This window comes from Peromyscus eremicus, chromosome X, assembly GCF_949786415.1.
Source record: "Peromyscus eremicus chromosome X, PerEre_H2_v1, whole genome shotgun sequence".
NCBI classification, from domain to species: Eukaryota; Metazoa; Chordata; class Mammalia; order Rodentia; family Cricetidae; genus Peromyscus; species Peromyscus eremicus.
This window is the reverse complement of record NC_081439.1, coordinates 28,371,885-28,388,003: the sequence shown is the minus strand read 5'-3', so window position 1 is coordinate 28,388,003 and position 16,119 is coordinate 28,371,885. Positions and strand designations below refer to the sequence as shown.

The 16,119-nt window shown below is 41.3% G+C and overlaps 1 protein-coding gene across 2 annotated transcripts in view; it reads right to left on the bottom strand.

The window, feature by feature from the left end:
• Positions 1 to 15,757, bottom strand: part of Ppef1 (protein phosphatase with EF-hand domain 1) — a 126,262-nt gene extending 110,505 nt beyond the window's left edge. For both annotated transcript variants that reach the window (XM_059251016.1, XM_059251017.1), the window contains exon 1: positions 15,611 to 15,757. The gene's annotated coding sequence lies outside the window, so the exon portion shown is untranslated. The remainder of the gene's footprint in view (positions 1 to 15,610) is intronic.
• Positions 15,758 to 16,119: the final 362 nt, after the last annotated feature.

Genomic DNA, 16,119 nt, shown 5'->3' with positions numbered 1-16,119 from the left:
TTAACAGCCAGCCTCTGCACCATGAATTAGATTAGCTATATCTTTAATATAATTTAAAAAAAGACATAGGGTGACTTCTAAGGTAGGATAGGAGATTAGAAGCTGCCTCCATGGGAGGAGTAAATGAGCACAATCAGGGTGACAGAGAACAGACATGAGAAATCACAAATAGGATAATTAGGGCAGCTGAAGAGTTTGGAGAAACAGAAAAGGAAAATGAGTGACCACCACATGGCTCCCAGCATAACTCCCAAGAGGGGAGGGGACGGAAACCTCATATAGAGGCAGTTTGCCTTTGCCCCAAGTGGTCCTTTATGCACATATACATATATTTGTGTATACACACATATGTAACAAAATAAAGAAAAAGAGGCAGTAGATTTGAGAGGAACAGAGGAGAGGGAATGAGCAGGGTTAGAGGGAGGAAATGGAAGGGAGAAAATTATGTAATTATATATTTTTTATTTTATAATTTAATTTAATTTTACATATCAGCCACGGGTTCCCTTGTTCTCCCCCCTGCCGGCCCCCCCCCCACCTTCCCCCCAGCCCACCCCCCATTTCCATCTCCTCCAGGGCAAAGACTCCCCTGGGGATTGAGTTCAACCTGGTAGTTTCTGTCCAGGCAGGTCCAGTCCCCTCCTCCCAGGCTGAGCAAAGTGTCCCTGCATAAGCCCCAGGTTCCAAACAGCCAGCTCATGCACTGACAGGACCCGGTCCCTCTGCCTGGATGCCTCCCAAACAGATCAAGCTAATCAACTGTCTCACTTATCCAGAGGGCCTGATCCAGTTGGGGGCTCCTCAGCTATTGGTTCATAGTTCATGTGTTTCCATTCGTTTGGCTATTTGTCCCTGTGCTTTTTTTCAATCTTGGTCTCAACAATTCTCGCTCATACAAATCCTCCTCTTTCTCGCCAATTGGACTCCTGGAGCTCCACCTGGGGCCTGGCCATGGATCTCTGCATCCGGTTCCCTCAGTCATTGGATGAGATTTCTAGCACGACAATTAGGGTGTTTGGCCATCCTATCACCAGAGTAGGTCAGTTTGGGCTTTCTCTCAACCATTGCCAGTAGTCTATTGTGGAGGTATCTTTGTGGATCTCTGTGGACCTCTCTAGCACTTTGCTTCTTCCTATTCTCATGTGGTCTTCATTTATCATGGTCTCTTATTTCTTGTTCTCCCTCTCTGTTCTTGAACCAGCTGGGATCTCCCGCTCCCCTAAGCTCTCTTTCCCTCGAACTTTGCCCTTCATTACTCCCACTCACGTCCAGGTTGTTCATGTAGATTTCATCCATTTCTGTCATTGGGCAATCCCTGTGTATTTCTTAGGGTCCTGTTTTCTAGGTAGCCTCCCTAGAGTTGTGATTAGCAGTCTAGTCATCTTTGTTTTACATCTAGTATCCTCCAATGAGTAAGTACATACCATGTTTGTCTTTCTGAGTCTGGGTTACCTCACTCAGGATGATTTTTTTATAGATTCATCCATTTGCCTGCAAACCTCATGATGTCATTATTTTTTTCTGCTGAGTAGTAGTCTGTTGTGTATATGTACCACATTTTATTTATCCATTCTTCAGTTGAAGGGCATCTAGGTTGTTTCCATGTTCTGGCTATTACAAACAATGCTGATATGAACATAGCTGAGCAAGTGCCCTTGTGGTATGATTGAGCATTGCTTGGGTATATGCCCAAGAGTGGTATAGCTGGGTCTTGGGGGAGATGGATTCCCAATTTTCTAAGAAAGCACCATATTGATTTCCAAAGTGATTGTACAAGCTTGCATTCCCACCAGCAGTGGAAGAGAGTTCCCCTAACTCCAGATCCTCTCCAGCATAAGCTGTCTCCAGTGTTTTTGATCTTAGCCATTCCAACAGATGTAAGGTTGTATCTCAGAGTCGTTTTGATTTGCATTTCCCTGATGATTAGGGATGTTGAGCAATTCCTTAAATGTCTTTCAGCCATTTGAGCTTCCTCTGTTGAGAATTCTCTGTTTAGTTCTATAGCCCATTTTTAATTGGACTGTTGGGCATTTTGATGACTAATTTCTTGAGTTCTTTATATATTCTGGATATCAGCCCTCTGTCAGATGTGGGGTTGGTGAAGACCTTTTCCCATTCTGTAGGCTGTCGCTTTGCCTTGTTGACCGTATCCTTTGCTCTACAAAAGCTTCTCACTTTCAAGAGGTCCCATTGATTGATTGTTTCTCTCAGTGTCTGTGCTACTGGTGTTCTATTTAGGAAGTGATCTCCTATGCCAATGCATTCAAGACTACTTCCTATTTTCTCTTCTATCAGGTTCAGAGTAACTGGATTTATGTTGAGGTCTTTGATCCACTTGGACTTAAGTTTGTGCATGGTGACAGATATGGATCTATTTTCAGCCTTCTACACATTGATACCCAGTTATGCCAGCACCATTTGTTGAAGATGCTTTCTTTTTTCCATTGTACAGTTTTAGCTTCTTTGTCAAAAATTATATGTTCATAGGTGTGCGGATTAATGTCAGGGTCTTCAATTCGATTCCATTGGTCCACATGTCGGTTTTTATGCTAGTACCAAGCTGTTTTTATTACTGTAGCTCTATAGTAGAGCTTGAGGTCAGGGATCGTGATGCCTCCAGAGGTTGTGTTATTGTACAGGATTCTTTTGGCTATCCTGGGTTTTTTGTTTTTCCATATGAAGTTGAGTATTATTCTTTCCAGGTCTGTGAAGAATTGTGTTAGTATTTTGATGGGGATTGCATTGAATCTATAGATTGCTTTTGGTAAGATTCCCATTTTTACTGTTAATCCTACCTATCCATGAGCATGGGAGATCTTTCCATTTTCTGACATCTTCAATTCCTTTTTTCAGGGACTTAAAGTTCTTGTCATATAGGTCCTTCAATTGCTTAGTTAGAGTTACCCCAAGGTATTTTATATCATTTGTGGCTATTGTAAAGGGTGATGTATCTCTGATTTCCTTCTCAGCCTGTTTGTCAATTGTATATAGGAGGGCTACTGATTTTTTTGAGTTGATCTTGTATCCTGCTATGTTGCTGAAGGTGTTTATAAGCTATATCAGTTCCTTGGTTGAATCTTTGGGGTCACTCAAGTATACTATCATGTCATCTGCAAAGAGGGAAAGCTTGACTTCTTTGTAATTATATTTTGATTGAAAAGATTTTTAAGAGAGAGTAGATTGCTAGCCAGGCCTGATGGCACAAACCAGTATTCCGAGCAGTTTTTGTAGGCTGAGTTAAGAAAATGGTCAAAGTCTGCCTGGCCTACAGAGTAAGCTGAAGGCTAACCTGGGCAACTTACTGAGATATTCTGTCTCAAAACAGCTGAGGATACAGTACAGAGGTAGAGTGCTTACCTGGCATGCATGAATAGCTAGGTTGAATCTCAATACTGGGAGGAAAAAAAAAGAAATTTCTAGGTTTCTCACTAGTACTATTTCCAAAAAAGCTAGATAAAGTACTCAAGCCAACACATGCACAAATCACAACACAGAAAAACAATAAGAAAAAGTATACAACCTGATCCCTCCAAAAATCATTATTGAATCCAAAGATACTGAAATGGTTGATATACTGAACAAAACATTCAAAAGTCTGTTTTATATAATTAATCAATGATGCTGAGTGTGGGAACATACACTTTTTAATCCTAGAGCTTTGGCAGCGGAGGCAGGAGGATCTCTGTGAGTTTGAGGCCACCCTGTTCTACATAATGAGTTCTAGGACAGCCAAAGTTATATGGTAAGACTCTGTTTCCAAAAAAAAATTGATCAATTATTTCAAAGAGGAAACTAGATGAGTTAGGTAAAGAAGTCAGTTCAAGACATGGATAGGTAAGTCAGCAATTGTGGTGGTTTGAATTAACATGGTCCCCATAGACTCATAAGTTTGAAACGGTTTGGGAAAAAATAAGAGGCGTGGCTTTGTTGAGGAGGTATGACCCTCGGGGTAGACTGGCACCATTCCCAGTTTTCTCTTTTTGCTTCCTGTTTGTGGATCAAGATGAATGCTCTCAGCTGTTCCTGCTGTCCTGCCTTTGCTCTGCCAGCATGGGCACTAATCCTCTGAAATTATAAGCCCAATTAAGTGTTTACTTTTGTAAGTTTCCTTAGGTATGGTGTTTTACCACATCAATAGAAAGTAACTAAGACACAAGAAAAAGAAACTAGAAGTAACTAAAAGAAAAAGAGAAAGAAACATGGATGAAAATTTCATCAAGGAAAAATGAGCTTGGAGGTAATATTGAAAATTGAAACTCAATTTACCAAGCAAAATTACAATGGGAAGCATCACTAATAGGCTAGATAAAAATGTCAAAAAGAATATTAGAGATAGAAGACAATGGCAAGGAAATATTGCATTAACACATTGACAAAGAAAAATAAACAAATGTGACTACAATGATCAAGAACCCCGGGACATGAGAAAAAGAAAGAAGCCAGACATGAAGTAGAAAAAGGAACTGAGGTAAAAGCTAAAGAAATAGACAATCTATTCAATGAAATCATCGTATAAAATTTCCTAAGTCTGTGGATATTTAAAACCCTAAATAGGCATGGCCAGAGAAGAATGTCTGTCTTAGTTAGGATTTCTATTGTTGTGGTAAAACAGCATGACTAAAAGCAACTTGAAGAGGAAAGGATACATTTCCACTTACATTTGAGATTACAGTCCATCATTGAAGGTGGTCAGGACAGGAACTCAAACAGGGCAGGATCCTGGAGGCAGCAGTGGATGCAGAGGCCATGGAGGGGGTGCTCCTTATGGCTTGCTCTGCTCAGTCTGCTGCTTTGTACAACTCAGTACCACTTTCCAGGGGTGGTACCACCCAAGGTGGGCTGGGCCATCCCATATCAATCATCAATCTAGAAAATACACAAGCCAATCTAATGGGGGCATTACTCAATTAAGATTCCCTCTCCCCAGATATTTCTAGGGATATATCCAACCAGCACACTATCCATGATGCTAAAGTGACACAATAAATAGTTAAAGGCCACAAAAGAAAATTCATAAAAGCAGACCTATCAGAGAAACATCTGGCCTTTCATCATAAAACCCCAAATCCAGAAAGCATGGAATGATACCTTTCAAGCTCTGAATGTAAATCACTACTAACAAAGATTATTCCATCAAACAATGGTATCATTTTAACGTGATAGCGAGTCAGGCTTGGTGGTGCATGCCCATAATCCCAGAGTTTGGAAGGCACAGGTAGGCAGATATCTGTGGTTTTGAGGCTAGCCTGTTCTAAACAGTGAGTCCCAAACTAGCCAAAGCTACAAGTGATACAAGTGAGAACTTGTCTCAAACAACAACAACAACAAGTGATAGTCTCCAATTAATCAGTGCTGGGGAGATTGAATATACATACGCACAAGAATCAGATTGGATCTCTATCTTACACTATACACAAAAAGTCAACTCAAAGTGGATTAAAATCTTAAATGAAAGACTTGTGTCCATAAAATTCGTAAGAAGAAAATAAAGAAGAACTTCTTGGAATAACAACAAAAGTTTCAAGATTTTAATCTTGACAGAGATTTCATAGATGTGATGCCAAAAGCACAGGCAACAAAAACATCCAAATGGGATGGAGAGCTGGACATAGTGATACACACCATATGATTGGGAGGTGAAGGCAGGGAGTTGGGAGTTTAAGAGCATCCTGTATACATAGTGAGTCCCCAGGAAAGCCTAGACAACATGAGACTCCCTCTCAAAAGACAGACAGACAGACACAGAGGGAGCTAGTTCACTCAATTATGCTGAAGGAAAGGACACAGATGGTAACTAAAATACAGTATTTGGTGGAACAAACACATAAGTAGATGAGAAATGGCATAAATTTACAAACAAAAATCCTCCTTACTGTTTTATGAACTTCAGGTACCTCTAATGGTGAGGGGCACAAAAGCAATATTACATCAATAAATAAAGTGATATGGTAAGATAGAATACCTAATAGGACAAATACAGGGCACTTCAGGGGCACAAAAAACCCATAGAGGGGGATGTGAGAAGGCTTTCTAAAAGAAGAGACACATGACCTGAAGACTGAGAAGAACTTAGAAGAAGTGAGAATAAGAGAGCCAGCCCCGAAAATGTGACCATGGGAGAACTGTCTCCACTACCTATCTGGTGGTGGTGACATGGGCAGGGGAGAAGTGCTCCCCCACCCCCCATCAACACCTGGGGCAGGTAGAAGAGCTGGCCTTCTAGTCATAAGTGCAAGAGAACTGTCCCTGCTCCCCACCAGCTGCAACAGTTGGGAGAGCAGTCCCTGCACCTCACCAGGGCAGCACAATAGAGTCAACGCTGTTAGTGCAGGTGTGGGTGAGCCAGCCCCAAAGTTGTGACCATGGGAGAGTTGTCCCCATTTCCCATCTGGTGGACCAACCCTGCAGCTGCCTAGGCCCAGACCCAGGATTGTGACTTGGCCTGCCCCAACATCCACCCCATCTATGATCTGCTGAAGCACATGATAGGACCTGACCCACAGACCCAAAGCTGCAGGATCTCCACAACACAGGGCAGCAGCGGGATGTCCAGGAAGAGTCCTAGTGGAGGCCCAGCATTGACAGTGTAGTGGAGACCAGATGCCTCGAACCAGACCAATGACTCTTTGCAATGAATGAACACTTGCAAGTAGAGATGTATGGACAAAGGGGTATGTAGCGTGACTTGTTGGGTGGCACTGCAGCTTCCGTGACGAGATTTTTAATTTCTTCCCCTTTTTATTTCCTTTTTTCTCTTGAATTTTGTTTTATCCGGGGGTGGGGGAGGGGTGCAGGGGCGGAGGGCGGATACAAAGGGATGGGAATAAATGGGATCAAGATACATGATATGAAAAACACATAGAATTAAAAAAAAAAGTTGACTGTTCTCACAAACATGCACATTCTACAACACTTAGCAATGAGTTTCTCTGTGTAGCTTTGGAGCCTTTCCTGGAACTCACTCTGTAGCCCAGGCTGGCCTCGAACTCACAGAGATCTGCCTGCCTCTGCCTCCCAAGTGCTGGGATTAAACGTATGTGCCACCACCGCCTGGCATGAACTGCATTCTTGATAATAATAATAGAAAAAATATCGTGTCCATCTCTACAGGAGGAACTGGCTCTTCACTGTCTCCCTCTTCTCACTTCTCCACTCCCCTCCTGGCTTTCCTTTCACCTTACAACTAAACTTCTTAGACAGGCATAGTGGCTTGCACACACACACAAAACTTTAAACCCAGAATTTGAGATGCAGAGAAGCAGATCTCTGTAAGTTCATGGCCAGCCTGGTCTACATAGTGAGTTCTAGAACAGCCAGGGCTACATGGAGGGACTGCACCCTAAAAAAAGCCCACAAAAAACAAATTTATTATCCTAAAATGTTGGTTTCAGGCTCTGCTACTGAGGGACCCCAAGCTAGGATATTTGGTTAGTTGGATGGTAGTAACAAACTCCAAAAAGACAGAAGGGAATAGAAAATGTTGGCTAACAGCAGAGGCAAGAGGGGGCATTGCAGGAAAAGCTCTCTTATTTCACTTCTTGGAACTGGCCACAGCTCTAATTTCTGCCAAGGCAAAGTACTTCTAATAGGTATCTGCCTTTATTAATCATGACACACCCTGAGGAATATGGTAGCATCTAGGCACAGCAACAGGTTTGAATAGACTGAGACATAACAACATTCACATATCTGCTTAGCTGGGAGTGTTGAAGGAGTCTATCTACTCATGGTCCCTGTTACCTTCAAGTTCAATAGCACCAAAGTGATGAGAAGTCAGGACAGGCTTCCCAACCCTAGTAACTAGGAACTATCCTTCTAATTCTGGGGCCACAGTAGTATGCAATCACACCCAATTAATACATCCTGATTCCTAGTAGTTTCCTAATTGGGGTGCTTTTCCCAACAAATGCACAGAGATCTGTTAGTAGAAAACAAAATATTAAAACATGTCTTTATCCGTTTTCTTTATCACTAATTTTTTATTTCCATGTGCATTTAATTATGTATACAAAATGTGACTTTAGTAGTCTAGCTGTAAATAAACATAAATGTCTATATCATAGGTCCATCCTCAGAAAAAATTTACTGCAACAGGGTTAATTTATCCAAAAACACAAAGAATTTTTATATAAAGGGCCTGCTTTCTTTTGAAGAGACTAAAGGAATATCAAGTAATTGTATTTAAATAAATAAAATGGCTCAAGCATATCTCTAAGGATGAATTCTAGGTATTGAACAAACAAGGAGACTGCAAAAGACAAGGGAGAGGTCATATTTGATTAGTATTTAATTACAGGAAGTAATTAAAAGAGCTCTTGCCACTGACAGGTAAGGGCCCTCCTGAGACCCAACCATTCACTTTACATTCCTGGTCCACTGAGCCACAACCCCACAGTAGGTAAAGGCCCCTGGCACCAACAACTCTGCCCACACTACTCGGGCAACCCAGTTTCCAATACCAATATGTAAGTAATGCCCACACCCAAACCAGTGGACTCAAACTTTCCCTATCTGCCCAGCTCCTGGTACTGACTTATAAGCAGTCCTCTACCTCAAACCAATTGTTCACACCTCTGCAGTTCCCCTAGTTCCTAACACTGAAAGGTAATGGTTCCAAGACCATTAGCCCCAGCCCCACACTCCCATTCAAGCAACTAACTCCAAATGTACAAATCTCAGTCCAAACTAGAAACATGAAAATCCAAGAAAACATGTCTCCTCCAAAAATTATTAATCCCACAATATGGACCCAAATGAGAATGACTTCAAAGAACTCTCAGAGAGAAAGATTTCAAAAGAATGATTATAACTTTGTTCCAACAACTCAAAGAAAACAAAAGCAAAGAGACGAATGAAATAAAGAGGTCAATACAAGATTTATCAATAGAATGGACCTTGAGGAAAAGAGAGTATCAAGGTTGGAAGACAAGGTAAAGGAATTGTATCAGTCAGTAAAAGACAGTAACAAATTTATAAAAATCTGTGAGCTGAACATGGGAGAGCTTTTGGATACCACGATAATCCTATTACCATCATAGAAATAGAAAAGAATACTCCCATGCAGAAAGGTATGGAATATATTTTCAGTAAAATCATAGAAGAAAATTTTCCATACTTAGAAAAAGAAATGTCAATCTAAATACAAGAGGCCTAGAGAACTCCAAATGGCAGGGCCAGAAAAGAAATTCCTCATGTATCATTACTTTTCTAGTGCTGTGAAGAAACACCATGGTCAAGGCAACTTGTAGAATAGTTTACTGAGGCTGACAGTTTCAGAGGATGAGTCTATGACCATCATGGTGGGGAACATGGCAGAAAGCAGGCTGGTATGGTGCTGGAGCTGTTGCTGAGAGCTTATATCCTTATCAGCAAATAAGAAGCAGAAACATGGGGGGGGACTAACTAGGAATACCCTGGGCTTTTGAAACACTCAAGCCCACTCCCAGTGATTGTCACACTCATCAAGGCCACACCTCTTAACCCTTCCCAAACAGTTCCACCAAGTTTGCAAACATATGGACATAAGGAGATAATTCTCATTCAAACCACCACATCATGATATATTATAGTTAAAATACTAAAAACACAGGATAAAGAATGGGTATTGAAAGTTGCAAGAATGATCAAGTCATTTGTATAAAGGCAGACCCATCCGAATAACATGATTATTTAACAGAAATCTTTAAAGACGAAAAGGCCTGGAAAGATGTATTCCAAGTTCTGAAAGATTACAATTGTCAACCCAGACTATTATAACCAACAAAACTGTCCATTAAAATTGAAGGAGAAATAAAAACCAATGATAAAAACAGATTAAAGGAATTTATGACCATTAATGCAGCACTATAGAGGATACTTGAAGGAATACTTTAGTGTGAAGAGGAGGAGAAACACACCCAATAGGTCACAGACAAAAATAAACAATACCAGGAAAGTCAATCAAAAAAAAAAAAAAGGTCAAAGGAAACACCACAAAATCAACAAAAGGATAAGAATTAACACTCATCATTCAATAATAACTCTGAATATTAACTATCTCAATTACCCAATAAAAAGACACAGACTAGCAGATTGGATCAGAAAGCCATAAGTAGGCACAACAAGAAACCACCAAATATAGCCAAACTCATTGGAAAAGAAATAGCAGCTTTAGTAGAGAAAATTCCTGGGTCTCCTCGGATAGTACAGGACAGTGCTCAGCTAGGAAATCTTGTTGGGTTATATAGGGACAAATAGGGGGAGGCGGCATCTCAGATACTAGAATAGCCAGGTGGGTTAGCACGGAGTTGCAGACGAATTTCTAAACAGTCTTATTACATAAGAAACACAGAGCCAAATACAGAGGTAAACACAGGTTACACAGGATGGAGACTCTGTCAGACAGAGGAGATGGGGCAGTTGTGGTCAGAAGCGTGCAGGTATGGATAATAGGAGTACTCAGTCAGCCATTAAGAGCTTTCCAAGAAATGCTTCCGGTTTCTGATTCTTAGCAAAACCAAGTCTCCTTAGTAGGGCCAGGCCCTGGTGTGTTGTTGTTGGTTTTTTACTCTTTTTTGATAGGCCCACCACCCAGCTCCCAAATAAATCATATACAGAGGCTTATTCTTAATTATAAATGCCTGGCCTTATTTTGGCTTGTTGCTTGCTAGCTTTTCTTAAATTATCCTGTTCTCTTACTTCTGTAAATCTTACTCTTACTCTGTGGCTTGCTGTGTAGCTGGGTGGCTGGCCCCTGGAGTCTTCCTCCTTCTTTGGCTACTTCTTCCTCTTTCACAAATTTCTCCTCCTATTTATTATTTCTGACTGTCAGCCCTGTCTATTTCTCTCTCCTGCTTTGCTGTTGGCCATTGAGTTCTTTATTAGACCATCAAGTGTTTTAGACAGGCACAGCAACACAGTTTCACAGAGTTAAACAAATACAACATAAACAAAGATAACACACCTTAAAATAATATTCTACAACACTTGTGGGACCTGGACCACCACCCTAAATATGGCCATCAGCACTGTCATTTGGGGAGCCCTGTCTTGAAGGCCTAATAAAAACAGGATCTAGCTTTCTGTTGCCTCTAAGAAACACACTTTACCGTCAATGACAGATACCAGTACCACCTTAGGGTGGGAAAAGGATGTAAAATCAAACAGGTCCTGAGAAACTTAATCTTGCCAACTACTAAATGATCTTAAAAATGAGTCCTTCTTCAATCAAGCCTTCAAATGACTGCACCTCAGCCAACTCCTTGATTGCAAGAGCTCACTTTCTGAAGTAGAAGACTGGATAAGCTGTGCCTGAGTCCTAACCCACAGAAACAGTGTTATCATCAGTTTGTGTTACTTTCAGTCACGTCTTAGTTAGGTCTCTACTGCTGTGATACCCTGACCAAAAGGAAATTGTGGGGGAAAAGGTTTATTGGTTCATCACCAGGGGAAGGTAAGGCAGAAACTCAAGCAGGAACCTGGAGGCAAGAACTGAAGCAGAGGCTGTGGAGGAATGCTGTTCATTGTCTTACTCCCCATGGCTTGCTCAGCCTGCTTTTCATACTGCCCAGGACCACCAGCCCAAGATGGCACCACCCATAGTGGGCTGGGCCCTCCCACATCAACCACCAGTCAAAAAAGAAAATGTTTTACAGACATGCCTCCAGGCCAATCTAATGGAGGCATTTTCTCAATTAAGATTCCCTCTTCCCAGATATGTGTAGTTTTGTGTTAAGTTGATAAAAGCCAACCAACACAGTTACCGAAATGTTAGTCTGTTCCTCTGGAAATTAAGTAGTAAAAGGTAGATTAAGTCAACAGATCAGTTTGAAGTGCCTCTGAGTTTGCCTTGTTTTCTCTTTCAGTTCTTTCAGACCGGATTCAAGGCATCAGAACTTAAAATTTAGACCCCAATAAGATACACTATTCACCTACTAGTATGGTTCATTTTTTTAAAATATTAACAATGCCCAGAACTGACTAGAATGGTAAATAACTGAAACTTTAGTACCTTGCTGGTAGAAATGCAAAGTGGTATTATCCTCTGAAAAAGAGTTAGGTAGTGTACCTGTTAGCTTTTCTATTGCTGTGATAAACACTATTACCAAAAGCAGCTTGAGGAGAAAAGGGTTTATATGGCGTGAATGCCAGGATGACATTAGGATGCCAAGGTAGGGACTAAAGCAGGTCAGGAACTTGGAGGTAGGAACTGAAACACAGACAATAAAGGAACACAGCTTCCCATGGTCTGCTCAGCCTACTTGCTTAGATAACTCAGGACTACCTTCCCAGGAATGGCACTGGTCTCAGTGGACCGGGCCCTCCTACATCAATCATTAATCAAGAAAATGCCCCACAAATTTGCAATCTGCAGGCTAAACTGACAGGGATTTTCTCTTCCCTCTTTCCTGATGACCTAAGCTTGCGTCAAGTTGACAAAAAACCCAACTAGCACAGATAGTTATTTATAAAGCTGAACATATACCTACCATATGACAACAATTTTACTCCAGAGCAGTTCCTCTAGAGAAATCAAATGGCTCACACAAAAACCTGTCTACAGGTTCAGATAGCAAATACTGAAAACAACCAACGTAGGCAGCCAGAGTAACACACGACTGTAATTCAAGCAATTAGAGAGTGTGGACGCAAGACCAGGAGTTTAAGGCTAACCTCAACTATATAATGAATTTTAAAAAGTCAAAACAAAACAGGCTGGAGAGGCAGCTCAGTGGTTTAGAACACTGGCTGTTCTAATAGAGGACCTGGCTTCAATTTCCAGCACCTACGTAGTGACCCACAACTGTGTGTAACTCCAGTTCCAGGGAATCCTATGCTTTCTTCTTACCTCCAAGGACACTAGGCATGTGTATGTGATACACATACATGCATGCAGGCGAAACACCCATACACATAAAACAAAATAAATAAATCTTTTTTAAAAAATTCAATGCAAAAGAAGAAGAAGAGGAAAACCACAAGGAGCGCAGCCCATCTTTTTCTCGTCTAACAGATACTTGCTGGATCTGTTCCAGCTATGAAACAGTGAGACAATGATGAATCAATTTATGGTGCTCTCCACTACATACTCACAGCAGGATGAAGGGCATGGGCAGGCACACATTTTAAAAAAATGAGCATAGAAATATGCCCACATACTACTGGAGTCCACAAAGAAATTAGCTATGCCTGGGAAAGCCAGGAAATGTTTCATGGAGCATAAAAGGTAGGAAAGCCATCCCAAGGGTCATGAAAGCATCTTAATATGTAATTCTTCCTGTGATTAAGGAATAAAATGTGTATAGAATGTGGGGACATTAACCTGGGGAGGTAGGTTAGTGACAACTGTGAGCATTCTTATAAATCACAGCCAAAAAAAAAAAATGGAATTAACCTACTGGTCAGGCAAGGTAATTTCAGGATGTTTAATGGGGCTGGAGTAGATAACAGCCTGGCTAGAAACTACAGACGCTGCAGAGAATTTTTTATCTAAATAAGGCAGCCGCTACTTGCCAACAGCTCCATCTCAGGCTACCATCCAGAGATTTTGGCCCAGTGTTGCCTAATGCAATTTTTTTTTCAAGAAGAGCTAAGCATACTTCTATATGCATGATCTTCTATTTTTAAATGTCCACATGAGTACATTTCAGCACAATCGGGATGCCATAGATGTCAGGGTACATCACTACTTTATGTACTAGTAAGAAAGAAACCCATCAGCAATCAAACTATGACACTGTCAGTTTCAAGGCATTCCCAAATCAGAGATGCTAAAATGTGAAAAAATATGCATCTTAGAATCAACAAAATACAGTAATTTCCCTTTCCTCAAAACCATGAATAAACTGTTTGGATTCATTTTGAAGCTGCCAGATTGCACTCTGTTTAAGTCCAGGGGATCCTGAGGGTAATCTGATTAAATTCAAGCTTTAGGACTGTCACTCTGGGGGTCAGCTGGTGATGAACCAGGAAAAAGCTGGCAGCAGGAAGACCAATGATGAGGCTCCTGCAATAATCCAGGAGGCTGAATTAAAACCCCAGTTGTGGGCATGAAGAGGAGGGAAGGGTCAAATGTAAGAGTTTTGTGTAACAAGTCCCACAAGTCTACAAGTGAGGACGGGAAGTGAGGAAGACAGAAACATCATGGAGGAGTCCAAGGTTCCTAGTTTGGAATATACAGATTCATTATTTGTCCAACAGTATTTACTAAGTGTCCACCATGTGCCAGGTGCTGTGGGTGTAATGGTGGGTGGACAAACATGTATAACTTACAGTCTAAGAGATAATAACTAGATTTGGGTGCTGGTGAGACTTCACTGTTCCATGTCCCATAGGTAGTAGAGGCCTAGGTTTCAAGGCCAGGAAAGTAACTAGGTCTGAATAAGGAGCTCATGGGTTGTAGATAACAGCTGAAATACTTAGGGAAAATAAGATGGCTGTGAAGAGCATGGATATAATAGGGTGAAAACAGAACACTAGGGAACCAAGACGAGAGAGAGAGAGAGAGAGAGAGAGAGAGAGAGAGAGAGAGAGAGAAGGAAGAAGAGGAGGAGGAGGGAGGGAGGAGGAGGAAGGAGCAGGAGCAGACAGGGAGGCTAACAAAGAATAATCTGCAGATAGGCTGAGGCAAGTGGTATCTGTCAGCCAAGGGAGACTCTCAGTACCGTGTGAGTGACACCTACCTTTATCTACAATTCAGCACAGAAGTCATTACTTGGCAACGTACAATTCCAATTTTCAGAGTCCATGGGTGTTTTGCCTGAACTCCAAGTAAGCTTATCAGAACTGCTTCTTATTTAAAGAGCTATGATATTTTAAGTGTTGCTACAATCTGTTCCTTTATCCTGTAAGTGCTTACATTTTGCACGTATCTCAGTTTGACATCTAGAATATGAGTCAATAGCAGAGTGATGGTAATTCCCTATTTCTTCTTATTTTCCTTCTGTGGGAGCTCAAACCTGCCATTCCAAGACAAAATCGAAGCAGAGCTTATGCAGGAAGGCATGTCCCTTTCATGTGAACACAATAGGCAGAAGTGACTTAGGCACAGACATCAAGGTAGCATTGCAAGACCATCATGACAACATTCTTGTACCTGAGATGTGAGGCTACTCTGGTCCTTCAGACATCAGGAAAGCCCTCAGACATCTCCAATTCAGAAGAGTGAAGAAGCAGGCCTAGAGCTCTGTGGGTAAAGGCATATGCTGCCGAATCTGATGACCTGAGTTTGATTCCTACGATCTAGATGGTAAAAGGAGACAGCTAACTCCCACAAATTGTCCTCTGACCCACATGCACTTGGGCTCATGCACAAGCGTGTGCACGCGCACGGACACACACACACACACACACACACACACACACACACACAATTTAAAATATTAAAAAAGAAGCAGGCCTAGAGAAGTTACAAAGATTCTCCAAAGTCAAAGTCTTGTAATTTAGTAGCTAGTTGGTACTTTTTCCATCCTATCAAGATGATGCAATTTCTGTCCTGTACATATACATTAAAGCATATACTTAAAACATAAAGTTCACAAGAGTTGGGTCCAGTTAACCAGAGAGGAAGCAGATTAAAAGCTCAAATGGTCCCTTGCCTCACTCACTGCATCTGTCTACTAAGGGCTCTTACCATTCCCTCTAGGTTTTATGTTCCACACAATTTCAAGGAAGCTAGACTCCTAGATCTTCATTTTAGCGGTGGCGGAATCTTTCAACCTGGAGGTTCAGGACACAATCCATCATCACGTTTACAGGTCTTACTTAGGTTTCCCTGGCCTTGTTTGGATCTTTTTGAGAAGAATTCTAGAATGACTCTTTAATAGGTTGCCTTGGCAACCCCACAATGTGGGGTAGAGCTATGACAATATCTGCCAATGAAATATGGGCAACATAACCCAGATGAGAGAACTACTTTTGGCTTATGAAAAGGTTCCTTAAGCTTTCTTTGCTCATCATTACCTCCCTGTCAACCATGTGTGTGTGTTTGTTCATGAACATGGAAAAATAAAGAACAGTTTGTTTCTTAGGAAAATGTCAAAACCATTAGTTAAAACATGCCCTATGGAAGAGCCATAGCTTTGTGTTAAAAATTCTTTCTACTTCTTCAGATGACTAAGAGTTTATGACAAGGCCTTTGAG